Source organism: Strix uralensis, chromosome 3, assembly GCF_047716275.1.
Source record: "Strix uralensis isolate ZFMK-TIS-50842 chromosome 3, bStrUra1, whole genome shotgun sequence".
In the NCBI taxonomy this organism is placed as follows: domain Eukaryota; kingdom Metazoa; phylum Chordata; class Aves; order Strigiformes; family Strigidae; genus Strix; species Strix uralensis.
The window spans coordinates 96,522,609-96,540,225 of record NC_133974.1 but is presented as its reverse complement, the minus strand read 5'-3'; the positions used below and the strand labels follow the sequence as shown (position 1 = coordinate 96,540,225).

The 17,617-nt window shown below is 38.9% G+C and overlaps 1 protein-coding gene across 5 annotated transcripts in view; it reads left to right on the top strand.

Moving 5' to 3' along the window:
- Window positions 1-17,617, top strand: part of LRFN2 (leucine rich repeat and fibronectin type III domain containing 2) — a 160,962-nt gene that overhangs the window by 39,779 nt on the left and 103,566 nt on the right. The gene's annotated exons all lie outside the window — the stretch shown is intronic.

Below are 17,617 nucleotides of genomic sequence, written 5' to 3'. Positions count from 1 at the left end.
CCATATTTAAATTGCTATAAAGGAATATCTGTTCCGTGAAGAATGTCCTTGGCATTTGAAAGTAGATAATTCAATAGGCTAAATTATAGAAAGAAATAGATTAGGTTTTTACACTGTGTTCTTTTTGCAGAAAAGATTCCCCAAAGCCCTTTTTAAATCAGCAGGTTCCATCCCAGGGGAGTACAGGATGAGGGCTCACCTCATTGCAGCTTACACCAGAATTTTCTCTAATGTATCTCTAGCAGCTTCCCTGAGACTTCTTTTGCTTTGAAGCAAGGTAGGAGGAAGTAGAATCCTGCAGGGACTGCACAGGCAAAATCAACTGCTCTGATGTACTCTACAGTGGTTCATACAGAGCTGGGGATGTATAAAGCTGTTTTATTGGCAAGGGGGATGTTGGCCAAGACACCATGGTTATACAGGGACCATTAGGTTCCACAAGAGCAGGCACTGTGCATTTTGAATTACTGTTGCCTCTAAAGCATGATGCTGCCAACGATGCTGTACCTCCACACAGCGGTTGTCATTTAGCACTCAGAATTGCCAGCTATTCTGAAGTTCCACTGCAAATCGGTGTCTTCTCTGTATTTCATGACATCAGATCCTAACGGTTCAATGTTATCCTGATACAAATGAAAGGCTTTGTCTTAGAAAAAGCTTAGTAAACATGAGAACATATACATTGTGAGGAACGATCCTACATTGCTGGGCCCTGGACTGTTCAGGAGACTACATATATCTGTTCTGCTTCAGGCTCCTTTCAATAACTCATCTTGACCGGGACTTTATATCTTTGTGCCCATCAATACATTCAGGGTTAAAGGTAAAGCAAGGAAAAGCTATGGTAGATGTTATACCGAAAAAGAAATATTTCCATCTTGTTAGACATGTGGACAGCTTATCAGATTTATTGAAGAAGGTAAAAAAACCCAAAAAACAAACCAACCAAACCCTCAAAACCCAATCCTGGGTAGTTTTATCAAACAGACATCCTACAGGCCAGAGGCTGTAGAATGTCTTCAGTCTGAGTGAAGATTTACTAGAAGGTTTGTGATCTGTTTACATCAGGGTAAGACTAAATTGAGACAATGTACAAAGATGGGTTATGATCCAAAGCAGTCATTGTGTACTGCAGTCTTCTTGAGTCTCGGTAATCTACAGGATTTCAGTCTGTTCAGGCCCATCTTCTGTACAAGTCCAAGCTGTCTTGTGATATGTCCTTCTGCCCCGATGGAAGAATAGTATTCATGGGTCCTCAAAACATCCTGGAAACTCCTCATTCTCAAATGTAGTATCGAGCTGTGATGTATTAGATATCATAAAAAGATTCACATGAGTCCTCTGGCACATGGGGATTTGTATCTTGGTAAAGGAGTGTTGTTAACAGAAAACAACATCTCTGCTTTGAAGATGATCCAACTTGTTGTCTCGCCTTGTGTAGAGGCGACCAGCATCTTGTGGTTCTGTACAACTCCATTGTCATGATATCTGCAAAATTAATTTTATGTGTGTGTATAAATGAGTGCCAAACTATCTCAATTTTAGAGTGATAGTCATGTTAAGAAACAAAAGAACAAACAATGGAATTTTAAGCACATTTCAACAGCAGGCATTAATTATTATCATTCACTTCCTTTAAAACTGCATCCAAATTCTAGGTGAATTTTGTAATGTTAGATTTAGCTTCAGTATTGTCAGTAAACATCTGGTGAAATCTTACCTGAACTTATTGTCTAAGGGTGAGACCTATGGGGAAAATGGAGGAGAAAGAGTGAGTGGACTACCTGTATAAATTACTGGGGTTTTTTTCAGCAAAATAAATTACTCCCCCTTGTCCCCACCAGTTGCTGTTGAAAATATGGCTACCTTACATATGTGGATTAGGTCTTGTCAACACTAGGAAGTTTTGCTTTTCAACTGTGCTGATATCATTAAAATGGCAAACAAGTGTAGTGTGAATACAGTTATTACTGATGTAAAAGTACTTATGTCAGTAAATCTTATTCTAGTTCAGCAGGAAAAATAAGTTACACCCCCATAAATCACCTTATATTATTCAGACAATGTCTGCACTAGGGCTTTTATTGCAGCACGTCACTGGCAGTCAGGCTCACAAGCTCCCTTTCTACCCTGACAGTGAATCAGGATGAGCTGGTAGGAACAGTATTACACTTGCCTGTGTGTCAGTTTTCCCTGAGCAAGCAAAAGGTAATTATGAGATCTTATGAGGAAAAAAGTTGGAGTTTTCTCTTCTTGGGAAATATAAAATCCTTTTGACCTCAAAAAGTAAACATGCAAAATTTCAGCCAAAAAACTTCGTATGAAACCCAAACATTTAAATTCAGAATTCTTTCTCTGTGTATCTTGGGAGATGCTTACGTTGTTCATGTTGCCAACCTGTTCTGTGCTCCTAACACCCTCAGTGAGACTCACCTTCCAACTACCAGTCCTTCATCTTGCAGACATGTTATAGCTCATCATGGATGTCCTTGTCAAAGAGCAGAGGAGCCAGGTGGTGAATGAAGCTCATAAGGGAGGACTTTCACTGCCTAAAAAGCGATGGAGGTACTTACATGTGAAAAATGGGAGAGGAAAGATATTTGCCAGTCATAACTTTTACAAAGCCACTGGGTTCTTCTTCTCAATAAAAATTTTCACAAGAAAAGGACACTTTGGGGAAAGAAAAAAAAATCTTTCCTTGGTTGAAGACCCTATTTCCCTTTCTTCTTCAAAAGAACCAGATTATAGGAGAAAAGGCACTGATGAACTTAATTTCCTTCTTTTGTCAAGAAGGATGGAATTAAAAAATTAAAATAACTATTTAGGAGTTTAGTAGTGTGTCATGGACAGTGACTGAGACCATTCCCCTCTTACAGCTGAATATCCATGCAGTTTCTTTACAGTGCTTTTCACCACAATAGCTAAGACAAACACGTAGGGACCAAGCTTCAGGAAGTCATTACAAGAGGCTGCTGAAGTATTTATTTTAAAAGCAAAGCACGTTAAACATTACTTGAAATTAACATGCAGCTACAAAGTATATATCCAGATGACGTTTTGACCTATCAGACTTCTACTTCCCTTGATTCTGAGGTTTTATAATGGTTCAATGACAAAACCAGTTGTGCTGCAAGGTGCTGACAGAAGAGATAGCAGAGAGGCTGTATTTCTCTGGCCACAAGTAGAAGTTCAGATTTCATGCTGCACCTCATGCTGCACCGGAGTGTTTTTAGACTCTTTTACAATGTTATTGTTAGTGTTTGGGAATCAGTGTGCAGCGCCTCCACTCTTCTGCCTTGAAATATGTTTACAGTAGTATTATGAATGTTAAAAGGTAATGTTCAAAGCATCTAAAACATGTTGTGCACTAGATTCGTTGCTGTTAGAGTTCCCAAAGTCAGATTACTGCCTAGCAATTCCTCTGGAACATAGAGATGCATCTAAACTGGGGACTAGGACTGAAACACTGGCTGACTTGAAGAGTATTTAACTCCAGACTCAGGCAATTTATTGATGTGTTTATTTGATGTGATTTAAAAAAAAAAAAAAAAAAAAATCTCTTCTTCTAGTTGTGTGTGGATTCTGATGCAGTGTTCAGAGAAAACAAAGTACCTGCAACTTTCACAGCCTGGGTAGAACAAGAAAGATTTAAAAACATTAAGAAGTCTTTTCTGCTTTTGTAGGATCCTTTTTTGCATTTTGTATTCCCAAGATTTTGGGACAAAAATCTGAGGTTTTCATGCTTGCATGAACAGAGCACCCACGCCTTTTGAAGTGAAGACATTCCCAGTCACAATCTCATCAAATTACAGATGGGCTGAACGCTGATTATCCAAACCTTGTTTTTTTATTTACGTGATGGAGTGTCACCATGGTATTACCAGGCTCAATAGTTTGGAAAGCCAGGATCTGATTGCCTTCATTTTCATACAGCTCTGCCTTGGCAATCAAGCATTCATGAATGGTTTGACTGCAATCAGTCTTCTGGGAGGCTGTACCCCCGGTTACTCCAGGTAGCAGGGCTGGCCTCTGAGTCTGAGTGGTAGGGAGGGGAATCCTACACGATGTCGTTTGCTATGCAGCCTGTGACTCTGATCTCATTTGCTCCTTTCTAGCCCTGATTCCCTCTCCTGAGTGCTTTACCCTTGTCCGCTTTCCATAGCATAGTCATATGTATGCCTGTCCGGTGACAGTTCATGATGTTCCCCCTGTCCCACTCAACTTTACTTCTGGTCCTTAACTCCAAATCCCTGCACACTGTTGTGCTTCTGAGATCATACGCTGGCCTTGCTCCAATGCTGCAAATTTCTTTCCCTCACTTTTACAAGGGTTACTAAGTTTCTTGCTTTTTGATCCTGTTTCCATCTTAATCGTCAAACTGTAATTTCTTTGGTTTTTCCTGCTTCCTGACCCAGGCCAAACCCTGGCCACTAACCATGCTTTATGCCAAACATGGTGGTTTGCTATGGCTTTTGGCTTCTCTATGTTCCTGGTTTGTACTTGGCTCAACTTTAGTACATGGGTCGGCCTTGTTTTTACCCTAAGTGGTCCTGACTGAAGCTTATAATTTTCCACATCCTCTTGAAGACAAAGTCTACTGTACCAAAGTAAAAGTGTTCACCTCCATTACCTTTGACCAGAAAAGCCTTTAGGCCACAAGGAGCTAGCTTGCCATTTTCTCACCACTGACGCCTACAGTCAGACTAAAGAATTTGCTGTTCCCTCTTCATTTCAACTGCTGACCATTCTGTTGCCCATTCTTGTACTTCATTTTTATGTTCTTATATGACACAATGGATGATCCTGCAGGCAGGCAATTTATGATAAAGGATCTCACAGTGCATTTCAAATTGTTACTGTCCCCAAGATGCATTTTCCAGACAGCTGGTTCAGCATGCAGAGGCTCATAACTCAGCATCTTCCCTCAATGTCTTATGCACATTAGGATTGTCAAGGGGATTTCGTCAGGACCATTTGCAGAAGGAGTGGGCTAATAGAGAAATGTTTGACTCAGTTTGCAAAGAATTTCCCAGGCAATGCCAGTTAATAATAATGGTGATGATGATTGTTATTGTCTGTTTCACTGGGATGTATGTCATTCAGATGTAGATTTTGGTCTGTTGTGACAGTTTTGTTTGTGATCCTATTTTCCCAGGGGGGTGAATGGATTGCTGTTTATACAATGCAGCTGTGTTTTGGGTAGACTGGTACATAAGCTCTGGACATGATTCTGTTTTATTTCCCTGTGACAACACTAATATGTGGCTTTTACAATTGGTATGCATGGTGGATTTTTTGCAAATTCATCAGAAAATTAAGGAACACAGAAATTTTAAGCAATTACAACTAGTACTAATTATGAAGCTACTGTAATTATAAAATGACACAAAAAGGAAATAAAAACTCAGTAAAAAATCAGGCATAAATAAAGATATGTGTCCAGATTTATACTTCAGAATTGGGTCTTATCCTTCAAAACAGATCACCAAGTTAAATAATACAGAACAACTGACAGGGAATTCTTTGGAATACTACCATGAAGATAAAAACAAGAAAGAGAGATGAAGAAACTGAATAAGATGAATCAGGTATATTTTTAAAACCATGTAATATATTAGATCAGATCAAAAAGTACTCCCATCAAAGCTAGTATCATGCCTCTAGCAATCAGCTAAGACCTCCAGATGGAAATGAGAATGAAATCTACCCTGAATGTATTTAGGCAGTGGTAGCTCTCTGTTATCAGAGAACAGGGGCTGAAAGGTAGTGTTCTTCCCTGTGTTCATTGAGGTGGGTTGATGGGATTGGATGTAACAGTTGATACTATCCCTGGAAAAACTATGGCTCTAAATTTTCAAAACTCTCTGTAATGATAGAAGGATCTATGGAGGGGATGCTGGTACTTACATCAGCTCCTCGAAGGGAAAATAATTTAAAAGCATTATCTAATGCTAATATATGCCTTAAGGAAGGATGAGAGAGAAACCTATGGATATGCAGGAAGGCAAACCAGTTCGAGGGTGTTGTCAGAGATAACACCTTCTGAAAAGAAAAAGTAGACACCAGTACTTGCTGCTCTTTGATTTAGGAGGGTATGGGAATGAGAGATCACTGTATACAGAACCAGCCTCACGGTGCTTGCAGCGCGTCTATAGTTGGAGCTTTTTTGAAAAAAAAACGAAGAAAAACCCCAACCCATAACACAGCCCCCCCAACAAACCCTTTTACTCCCCCCCAAAAAACCCAAAACACCATACTATATGCCACTTCCTGGAGCATCCAAGTGTTGACCAAATTTAGATTGGCCTGTGGATCAACAATCTTGGACCTGATCAGGAGTCTGGATGCCTTTGTTTTAGGAGCCTTATTTTGAGAGATCAGCTTTTAATTTCTCATCATGCAGGTTTAGATAGCAGTCACGAATACACCCTAAGCTACCAGTCGCTATTAAAATCCCTTGGCCTTCTGTTATTATATTCACTCCAACCTCTGCATATGCTGGAATGGATGCATCAGTTTTCCACACACTTGTGAGCAAATACAGCAACTGCTTCTGTTCTCACTGTGCACAACAGATGGGAGCCAAAAATTAAAACGTCCACACAATGCCCACAGATAGTTGTTTATTTTGTTTGTTTCTTTGTATCTCTGAAGGTACATTGGAAAAGCTGAAGAAAAAGGGGAGGAGGGGAAAGAATCAAAGTTTCGAAACAAGTCAAAGAAACAGGAAAGTAAACATGGGAGATGGTTTATGACTGTAACCCTGATGTTATGCCAGTGAGAGAAGTGGAATACCCACAGGAGGTAGAATGCTACATTGTTGCAGAGCCTTAACTCTTATGAGAATAATGGGGTCTCACCTTAAGGTAGCTATTAGTGTGCCATCAAAACCTAGAAGTGTCACGTTTTCATTTCTGTTTAATTTTTTCTCTGGTTCCATTCTTTTTCAAGGGTCCTTCACATCCCAGCATTATACAGTATTACATAGGGCTCTGCATGTGCTTTCACATGCTTGTGTCTTCAGGTATACATACATAGACCCTGTGATGCATGAAGGATCCCTGGGCTGAAATATGTAAATTCAGACCTATAGAGTCATGAAGTCAATGGAGACTCTTCATCTAAGTAGAGAATATCTTTTTCTTATAGGAACTCAATTTATAAAGCAGATCAGACTAGATTGCCATAATCTTATAAATCTATGTGCTGACCTTGTGGATCAGGGCCCTCTTTAAGCTACAGATAGGATAGTAAGGATTTGCCAGCGTGGGCTTGGAATGATTGCATTACTCATAGGTAAATAAACAGAGTTATGGGAGTCTCTAAGATCAAAAAGAATAGCAAAAGGGACTCAGCAACAGATGTCATTCAGTCTCTAAGCAGCCATTCAGCCAAAAAAGCCATAGCTGCATTCATGTTCAAGAGTGGGGAGAGGGTCCCGTCAGGTCAGCCAATGCAGCAATGACACCGTTCCATATGTACTGCATATGAAAGTACACCACTGATAAGGTTTGGATGGGATCACACACTACATGTTTTTTTCCCTGTTACAAGTTGTGATATTTTAAAAAATGCCTTATTATTGCTAGTTTTACTGCTGTACCTACACACAAGACATTTTCATCCAGCCAGTTCCCACACCTGGGCAGCATCTGCAGTGTCACCTACCCTGGCATTTGGCTGTGGGGGAGGCAGAGGCCTGCAGGAGGCATGGGGCTCTAGGCATACCTTTTCTGTTACATGTCCCCTTCCTTTCCCTGGTTTGCAATATCCTACCAGGCCTAATCTGCAGTTGCAGATGTAAGAGCTTTATCCTCTGCTGCACTGTGCTCAGTGGTTCATCTTGGACTAATCCAGTGTCAGCATAAAACCAGCTTTCTCACTTTGCAGAGAGGCTTTCAGCAGCTTCTTACTGGATCCAGACAGCAGGGACTGTGTGGGTGCCAGAAGAAGCAGGGCTGTGTGTGGACCCTTGGCTCTTGGGAAAGCAAGCAAATCAATGATAAAGTTTTGCATGTCCTCTACTGTCTTCCATCTGTGCACTGATTCTGGCATATGAATCAGTTCAGCCACACCACGTTGTGAGGTGAGGAAGGAAGACTTTCCTGGTTTTTTGCTCAGGAGGCAAATGAGACTGTGATCCCGTAAAGGCACAAGTATATATATATTTTAAAAATTGAAGGAATTTTTTATATATAAATAAAAATATAATAACTTTATTTTGGGGTAGTCCAGGTGAGAGAGAAAAGATATATATTTTTGAGTTATAAGTATCCTGGGCTCTCACTGACTTCAACAAGAGCTAAAAAACTTCAGTATTTTTGAGAACTTAAACACTCCAGTATCAGTCAAGGTCAGGATCTAAACCTAGCCAAAAATATGGGGAAAAGTGATGCCTGTGATTTGTTGTAGTTTGTGTGGTCCTCATTTCAGAGAAGGAAACCAGGAATCCTGACTCCATGTCCTAAAAAGCCACTTTAGCTATTTTCCACTTCTATATATGGCCAAACCACAGAAGAGGAATTATTCAAATCATAAGAGCGTTGTGGTGTGTCTGTGGGTGCTCTCCTTCTGGGTCACAAGCTGTTTCATGTGGTTAATAGCTTGGCAGATGACTAATTGATTAGAATGAGCAACTAGTGAATCTCAGAGCATTTTGAGTTTTCAATTTAGGTAAGTATCAGAAAGGTCAGATGCTTCTAAGAATCTCCTTCTGTCCCTTAACTGGAGAAATCAAACTGACAGGTGTGTCACCTGGAGAACCATACCGCAGACTGTATCAGAAGTGCCAGGAGGTGACAGATTTCTGTGGAAATAAGGGACTCTGATTATTTGAAGCTGTGACACATTTTCCTGATTTATTGGGAGAGCTGGTAAAGGTTTGAGGAGAAATACCTAACCCTTATACCTTAACTTATTTGAAAACTTAATATTCCTAGACTTTGCCAAAAATTTTATAAATTCCTCAAATCACTGCAGAAACTGCAATAACTGCTATTTTCATAGTTGCACAGAACTGATAGCCTACATCTTCATAATTTGGGTCCAATAACATGAAGATAAGCTTGATGGAAAACCATGAAACTGAATGATTTTATCTTATCCAGCCCCACCTTGTAATCTAGGGCCAGTCAAGAGACGATGCAGCTCTTTATGTTACATTTTGGAAGTTTTGCTCAGACTATGCCCACATACCTCAAATGGCAAGTCTTACACCAAGAAGGTGCTCAACTGCCTGGTCCATACCAAGAGACTCCTGCTCCTCCATATCCTTCTACCTAGCCATGACTGCAGTTTACATCTGTTTTTGTTTTGTCTCATTAAGTAATTCTTCTGGATGTTATTGTGTAATTAACAATTCAGACTAATAACCTTTGAATGAGATACTAATTGTACCATAGCTGTTGTATCATTGCAGCTGACCCTTGTTAAACTTTCCTATATAGCTATTCATTTTTGGGTCATGAAAACTTCTTAACAATAAATGACTTGAAGAAAGTCCTGTCAGATCCCAAAGCTTTAGTAACAGGAATCTTGCTTACCATGTAAATAACATTGTTACTGATATTGGCTTCTGAAAGGCTTATGAAAGGTTTTTAACCATGTCAAAGCGTCTGACCCTGTAATGCGATGGTATCATGTTCTCTGTTTGCCTCAGACTCTGAAGTGTTTCTGGCTTGACCTTCCTAAAAGGTCAAAAAAAAAATCAGACCCTGAAATGAATCTATAACTTGAATGTTTCAGTAAAAGAGTATTTTTTTAATCTTTTCCCGTTGTCTTTCTTAGTTTTTAACAATGGTGGTAAATGGGGATGTCAAAAGACTACTCCAATGCTCCATAAGTGTGAATTGCCCAACTCCTTAAGTCCAAGGAGGGAATGCAGTTCGTATAAAATTATGATAACAAAGTTTATTTCACCTGTCAAAGGTGTCCTGACACTGATAGAACGACTGCACCAACTAGTTAGGGAAAGCAGATGGAGTATTAGTACAGGAGAAAATAAGTAGAAATTATGCCAAATATTTTGTTTATTTATTTATTTTCAATAATTGTTTCCAGTGTGTCTCTCACACTTGATTATTGGGCTTTTGGTTAAATCCAGAAACACCAGGAAATTGACAAACTTGAGCATTTTGAGGGGGGTTCATCAGGAAAGCCAGCAGGTGTCAAGAGGTCCATCTGAGCAGCATCTGTCTCCTCATCTCAGGCATTTCTCTGCCATGCCCTGTAATGCTCTGGTAGTCAGGAAGCACCGAGGAAAGTTTCACACGCCTGGGAACTGATCAGAGAGGAAACAGGAGTGGACTCTTCTCTAACAGTAAGGTGACCCTTCCTCTCTGAAGGCACTTTCCAAGGGGATCTGGGGGTGAGATGATTTCTCTTCGCTCTCTGCCCTGTCTGTGTGAATAAAGGCTCCTCATGTTCTTCTTCACTTCTTTGAAATATAGTTATTGTCTAATAACAATCTCTTCTAGCTGAACACCTATTTTGCCAGTAGGCAAATGAGACCCTTATGCAAATTTACTGGAAATATGTATTCATTTTCAGAAGTGCTTATATGTGTTTAATTGGCAGTACTGTAATGAAGTTAATAATGCTACGGAATTCTGATGAACTGTGAGCTTGGTTGTAAAAAGAGAGAGGTAGGGGAAATGGGAATGAGAATATCTAACAGGACAGACATATTTTTTCTCTTTTTTTTTTTTCTTTTGTGAATTTGGGCTGCCTTCTCTCAAAAGGCAAGAAGGAAGGAGAAGGAAGGAGAAGTAGTAGGAAGGTTTACACTTGTTCACTTTGTTTACTATTTAGATCAAATGACTGAATTTCATTTCTCCAGATATTCATGTTGTTAGGTTGGTTTTCAAGCATTTGCTAATGATGGCTGAAAATCGCATGGTTGGATACAATGTGGTACTGAGAACTTGTAAATAATCCGAAGTGGAGAGTATTCTCTTACTTTGGGCTGTATAGCGTGACTTCAGTAAGAATGGTGATAGGGGCCTGACACTATGTGCAGGGCTTTGTGCTAGGCTGCGGGGAAGGTGGGCCAAGACCTACATTCTCTTTGTACAGATTTTGGTCTGCTGGCTCTAACATTCAAGATTCAAGTGGTTATCAGAAGGCTGCAGCCAAAAAAAAAAAAAAAAAAAAAAAAAAAGTGCAAAAAGAAGAAACTTAAAAGGCTGTGAATCATGTTGCAGGAGCTGCTAATGATCACCCTTCAGCTGCTAGCACAATGCCTGTAAATGCCTATTTAGAAAAAGAGCAACATGAATTCTAATGCCAGTGATCAGCACTCTTGTGGTTAGTAGTTACATGTGTGGTGTCATTTTCTGAGGTTAAATCATATCTCTTCTTTTCCAACCAAGTGTTCAGAATTATTTTATCTTTTTTCATAGCTCATTAAAGAAATCGGAATATTGGAAAAGCCACTGTGGTTGATGTATTGCTACCCTCTGATCCTAGGAAGTATAGTTGATGTGTTTTTTTCCTGGGAGGAATGTTCTCATGCACAGAAACCTACAGAACTAAGAGCAGAAACACAGGGTAGGGTTTACTCAGCCTCCCTTCTGCATGGGTACATGGTCATAATAATTTTTTATGGCCCTATCTGTCAGTCCAGTAATTGTCTTCTCCAGTTCTGTACCCAGTGCAGTGTCAAGTGAGTCAAGTCAAAACGGTTGCCATCATGCTTCTCTGTGAGATACTGCTCTGTCGTCCCTTATTCCTCAATCTTATGATGCTTTTCCTTCTGTTAATTATAGATTTAACTACATTTGAATTCACACCAACTCCATAACATCATCCCTTTTTTCTCACAAAATTACTCTTGCTGATGTGTTTTAAACTTTTAATCTACCTGTAGGCATATTTTATGCTCTCTCTCTTATTTTCCCCTATTTCCTTTGTACAGTGGAATTCTGCAGAGAGTCCAGACACAAGGTCTAGGCAGTCCATAAATCCCACTTAATCTCTGAAATCAAATATAATGTGAATTGTTCATGTTTTTGCTCCTGTGACTTGGTGCTGAGTGGAGAGCCTCATCCAGTCTCTAGACAATGAAATTTAAATGTAGCTTTTGTGGGGACCTTTCCTCAGAAATCAGTTACACCTTCTAATGCTTTTTCATACAGCTGTATATTTTTAACCAGATCCATTCACCATTTTTATGAAAATCAATTTTTTAAAAAAAAAAAACAAACAACAAAACCTCACAAACCAGTCAAGACTTTTAAAATTTAGATTAACTTGTTTCATACTCATTCAGAATAGGAAATGCCAATCTTTGTTGTTTTTCAAAGAGTAGATAAAGTATTTTTTCTCCTGGGCTCAGACCTTTATATGCCAAATTCCAACCTGGAGCACAGTTTCTCAAACCACGTATTTTTGAGTTGAGTTGATCTGTTTCAGTATGTCAGCAAGAATTAGACTTTTGGGCTCATGTTCAACTTCAGCACTACTCTTTGAAAGGCTTGATGTTTCCCCTGAAACTGGGGTGGAAGACTCAAAATTGCCTGAGACACCTACATTTTTCTAATGACACAACAGTGAGGGAGGAAACCTCTGTCCCTATACACAGACCCAATAACGAGTCACTAAGAGATGAAGGGAGCTCTTAGGGGGACAGTTTAAACTTTCTGTTGTGCGATTTTTGAATGTTCTGATAGCGGGGCTAAAGATGCCAGGTTTGAGATGTTTATCAATTCATTGTTTGTGATTTACATTTTAAAAAATAAAAGGCAAATAAAGAGTTATTCCAGGGGCAGCAGAAAGGAAAGTATTGCTGGAGAGAGTTTACAGCCAGAAATAATTCAGGAGAGGTTATGCTTCATGTTACCTGAAACTAAAGCCATATGCAGTCGTTAGCTTTTCCCGTTCACCAGCTCTGCTCCTCAGTGGAGTCCCTGTCTCTCTGATAGCAGTTAAACTCTCCAGACAACGTGCTCCTAAACCCAGGCATACCCCAGCCTGTTTCCTTCTCCTTTTCTGTGATTGTTCCTCTGGGACACTCCAGTTTCACAGTGGGCATCCCAGTAAGGTGGATCACAGGTATGTAGTCAGAGGGCAGACTTCCTTAACCAAGTGTGTTGTTTGGAGAATGCATATGTCCAGCAACACCATTAGCTCACCTATTATGTTCAATTGGCAGATGTCCCATCATTATGACATGCTCTTTTGCCTCAGTTTATCCCTAGTCACACTATAACTTCATTCTGCAATAAGCTCCTTAACTAGAAAAGGAACTAGAAGATGGACATACTTCCAGGTCAAAAGCCATGGCCCCAGAGTCAAAAAGATCAAAACCAATCCAAACCAACATTCATTTCAACTGAGGGGAAGAATTCTGGGTCTGCCAGTTCTCACTCAGCAGTCAGGTAGCAAGATCTACAGTGTCCCACCAAATCACCTGCCTTAAGAGGTGGAATAGCAGTCAGGCAGGCAATGGGGGAGACTTTCCTTGCCAATAATGCTCCTGCAGATTTCAGATACATTAAGTGGTGTTTTTTCAGCAAAAAATAATTCTGTGGACACTTCCGTGCAGCTGCTGTTCTGACAATGGTGATTGACAGAAACAGGCTGGGAAACGTGCTCAGGGCTCAAAAGAAAGGCTGAGGAAGGCAAAGAAAACAGCAAGATGGGGTGGGGAGAGGAACTATGTAGAGCAGGAATCTGAGGAGGCTTTTCTCTATTTCTAATATTTTGCATCATGAAGAAAAGCCCCTTTCCAAAGCCCGCTTGATTGCTCTTATTCTTTAGCGGAGAACATAACAAACACATAGGCAACAACGACTGGATGGGACTGTGTCCACCATGCTTTTCACTATGCCAAGCATCATGTTTTTCTTATTAACTCAATTTCTTCTTCTGCCCTTCCCTACTTGTTCATGTTATGTTCTTTTGATTGAGTAAACCCTTTCTATTCTGAGCTCTGAAAGACTGTGATACCTTGCTGTCAAACAGACAGGTATGGATTTCAAAAGCATATCCCATATAATTTTTGTCTCACTAGTGATGTTGTCACATGTAAAGAGCTAACTCTGAAAGTGATTGTGCATAGATAAGTATGTATATTGTGTTTATACCTAAGGGGCTTCTTTGTGGTGCTAAGAAATCAGTGAAAGTATCTATGTGACTGTTAAGAGATGTGGTACCAAACTAAGAGGGAAGTCAATGAGGATGTTATTTTCACCCTGACCACTACTTTGATATTATAAGTTTCCTTATCAGAAAATGCAAAGGTCCCAGCAGTATTTTGTTAAGTCAGATGTTTTTGATTTTCTGAAGCCTGCTGAAGCCAATGGCAGTTTTTCCATTGGCTTGTAAAAGTTGTGAAGCAGGTTGTCTGTATTTCATGGATGGAATCCAGGATGGGTTCATACACTTGCTCTCAAATTTATGTTATATTCTCGTAAAGTATAAATATTATTATATTCTCAAAAATTGCATTCCCCAGCTTTGAGGTGGTGTCTTTCATATTCTTCAACCTTTGACTTCACAAAAGTTCTGGATGTATGCTAAGACTATGGCACAATTGCTATCTGCTGTTTGCAGAACACAGCACTGCACAATAAGGTCTCCTTGGTTTCAATGAATTATTTTCACAGCCTTATTTGGGAAGTCAGGGGTCTATCTAGATTGGTTAGCAGATGTGACAGTATGTGCCATTTGCTCACTTTGCATTACAGTAGGCTGAGATAAGCTAAATTCAAACTTCTTTTCCTAGGGTTTGGCTGCGCCTCAGTCAGGAGCCCAGAGTATGAAATCAAAGGGGACCTTTATTGGCTCTTAGTCTAAATAGCTTATACAGAGCACAGCATCCTGCTCTGCTGTATAGGATTGTCACAGAGCAGTACAGCTCTGGAATTTTAATGCTAGAACACAGAACTGTGCAGAAGAGAGAGGTGCAAAGCTAGATTATTAGAGGTCATTCATAACCTGTTATTAAGATATGGAAGATTTCCTCCAAATAATATTATCATCAGCCATTTTATTAATATACACATTCTGAGACATATTTGCTGTAAGTTTAGTCTTTATTCAAATTAATTTAGGTAACATTTAGCCCTATGAAGTGGGTGGTATAAGGACTGCAGAATTTTGTGTTTTAACATGGCAGAGACAATGCCTCTTGTTGTGTCCTTATTCACAGCCTAAACTTCACCATTGTCATGTTCATCATAAAATCCTGACAGTCTTTTAAGATGCTGGCACCCCAGATGTGTTACTTGAAAAAATATCAAGGAACAACTTTCAGCTTCTGTTTTATCTAAGGTCTCTTCAGGTATTTGTAATTCTTTATTTGAGCAAATGGTCACCTAATTTCCTCTTCTGATCACTTGAAACAGGGGGATAATGAGAGGTAAACCTTAACAAATGCTTAGATTCTGTTAACGTTGAGGAAACTTTCATTAGTATTGAAGAAACTGTGTACAATTAACAAGTTGCTGCAAATAACAGAACTGACTTTCAACATTTGTGAATAAGTCGAGGATCTGGGTTTTTTGTTTGTTTGTTGCTTTCTGGTTTATTCTATCCCTAATGGAAATTATGCTATATGCATGGTTAGCCTATCGGCAAGATTATTACATAGCAACATAATGGTTAGATTTTTTGATCCAGAAAAAATATTTTACTTGGTGTATTCAACAACATAAATGTTTTGGAGATGTGGAGATGCATTTGGTTTATCTATATACATCTCTAAATGACAGGGAGCCCAAGGAACATAATTTCAGTCAATGTGTTGAATTTTAGAAAAATAAAATCCTTACAATCAGAAGAAAGCAAATCAACCCACCAAAACATACAGTACTGCTTTTGTGGTTTATATGGCTATGCTTGCACTGAGGAAACTTTCTGTCTTCCCTAGTCCTGCTTCACAGTTGTCCAAGGCAAGGAATCTCTCCAAACGAACTGGAACTCCCTTCCTGCACATTTACTCACATTTCCTTCCAAAGGATGATGTGCACACCTAGGGGCCAGGTGCCTTGTAAATACACTTAACATCTGTTTAGATCAAACTTAAATTTAACAGTAATCTGTGTCAAGACTAGCTCTTTCTAGTAACTGTTTGTCATAACAGTTACTAGAGATTTTGTGTAACTGAATGATGGCAGAATGGTTCACTTACCTTCAGCCTTTTGGCTTTGTTGCTGAAGACCTGGCACTGCATCTATAGTACAATTTACAGCAGAATATAGGTTTTCATTCATTTATCCCCAGAAGGCTGAGACAGTTTACAAGGTTTATGTATTTGATGAGATCAAAGTGCTTGAGAATGAAAGAAGCTGTTCAGATTTATTAGTATTATTATTAACTCAAATAACAGTTTATGGTCAGCAGTGTTTTCCTCAATGAATGGCAGGGTGCATTCACAAATGCTTCTACAAATATCTGTGGTACAGGTGATTGACAGCTCTTTGAAGGTTTTAAATGAGAGTCTGTTACACAAGATCACTATGCATCTTGACTGAAGTTTGCCACCTCTTTTTTTTTTTTTTTTTCCCCAAGTTCCCACTTACATTGTAAAATATTTTCTTACCTGATGGTCTGTCTCATCTTTTTTCATCAGGAGTCAGAGCAATAATGGAAAGCTGACTTAGTTTTTAACTTGAATGATAACCCATCTTAGGACCTCAGTTAACATGCTGCAAATCTCAAATTGCTTCACTGACTGCTGGGAGATTGGTCTAGACTAACATCTTAATATAAATTATTGCTAACCTGTTTCTGAAATTCACAGAGAATTAAAGCCTACAAAACCAACTAGCGTTCCACGTCAGTATGATTTAATTATGATGAAAATTTCAAGCATGTTAACCAGCATTTTAACATCAAAGCTTTGGACTCTAATTTAGGCAAGTACTGCTATAATTATTGCTATGTACCCTAATATTTCTGAAAACTAGCAAAACTTTAAAAGTCTCGTATGCATATAGATAACTAAGGAGGCAATATGGTTGAGAGGTCTAAAAACCACCCAGAATTAGGACATGTATATTCAATATGCAGCAAAATTATCTTCTTTGTATGTATTATATACATGGTTTGTTTTTTAAAAAAAAAAATCAGGAAGTGACATAATTTCAGCAATAATGTACTCAGTTAAATTTGCAAAGAAAATAGGTGCACTCCTGTTGTGTTACTTGAATCCAGTATCATAATCCTTAAGAAGTCAGGCAGTTTTCTTTAAAAAAAAAAAAAAAAGAAAAAAGAAAAACAGTGCAGTTACAAAAGAAAATTGCCGTTATATTTGTGAATTAGAAAAGCTTTGGGCTTCACATAGTCCAAAGAACTGAAATGAGAAGGAATCAGTTTAGAGATGATTTCCTGTTTTCAGTTTTTGCTTCTGCTATTGTTTCAACACAAAACATATTTTTTTGTTCTTTCTTGGATGCAAACCAATAATATTAGGTGTTAAGAAATCTTTTTATTTATTGCTGCTTGATTTATCAAATCTCCCCAGACACTTTCATTAGTGGATTTATTATTAACTTTTCTCAGTTAAAATCTAATAAATAAGCTGAAAATCTTGAACACAAAATTAACCTTCACTTATGGTACGTTGTTTTCAGTTTACTATGAGTTGCCTCCTGAAATCAACTCATTATACCAG